This window comes from Octopus bimaculoides, chromosome 28, assembly GCF_001194135.2.
Source record: "Octopus bimaculoides isolate UCB-OBI-ISO-001 chromosome 28, ASM119413v2, whole genome shotgun sequence".
NCBI lineage: Eukaryota > Metazoa > Mollusca > Cephalopoda > Octopoda > Octopodidae > Octopus > Octopus bimaculoides.
The window spans coordinates 6,190,988-6,191,937 of NC_069008.1; positions in this window are offsets into that span (position 1 = coordinate 6,190,988).

Genomic DNA, 950 nt, shown 5'->3' on the forward strand with positions numbered 1-950 from the left:
GTGTGTGTGTGTGTGTGTGTGTGTGTGGTGGTGGGGGGGCTGTGAGTATGTGTGTGGTTATGTGATTGTCCTGTATGGTTATGTATGTGAGTGTGTACGCTTGTATATATGACCCTGCATGTGTGTGTGTGTGTGTGTAGTTGTGTATATCTGTGTGCATGTGTGTGTGAGCGAGAGAGAGAGAACGAGAGAGTTGGCTGCTATTTTTAGCAATTTAAATGGTTTGACAGAGACCCTTGTTGTTTGATTTGAGCGGATATAAATCCTAGGATTAGTTTCTCTCTCTCTCTCTCTCTCTCTCAATAATTTCTCATTCTTTCCCACTCTGCAGATTTTAGCTGGAAACCGACCCCTATTAATTTAAAGAAAAATTCTGCAACCTACAGAAGACCCTCAGTTGGGGCAGCACTGCATGGTCGTCCTGACTGGGCAGCTAAGTAAGTAACTATTTTTGTATCGTTTCAAAACTAATATTTCGTTCACATTTTTGAAAATGACAATTGTCTATTTCTTTTTTGCAATAAAATACTTACTGTGGAGAGACTTTTTGAATACCCTGTATACACACACATCATCACCATCATCGTTTAACGTCTGCTTTCCATGCTAGCATGGGTTGGACGATTTGACTGAGGACTGGTGAACCAGATGGCTACACCAGGCTCCAATCTGATTTGGCAGAGTTTCTACAGCTGGATGCCCTTCCTAACGCCAACCACTCCAAGAGTGTAGTGGGTGCTTTTACATGCCACCGGTACGAAGGCCAATCATGTGGAACTGGCAACGGCCATGCTCGAAATGGTGTATTTTACGTGCCACCTACACAGGAGCCAGTCCAGCGGCACTGGCACGATCTCACTCAAATGTTTTTTCACATGCCACCGGCACAAGTGCCAGGAAGGCGACGCTGGTAACGATCACGCTCGGACGGTGCTCATATATATATATAT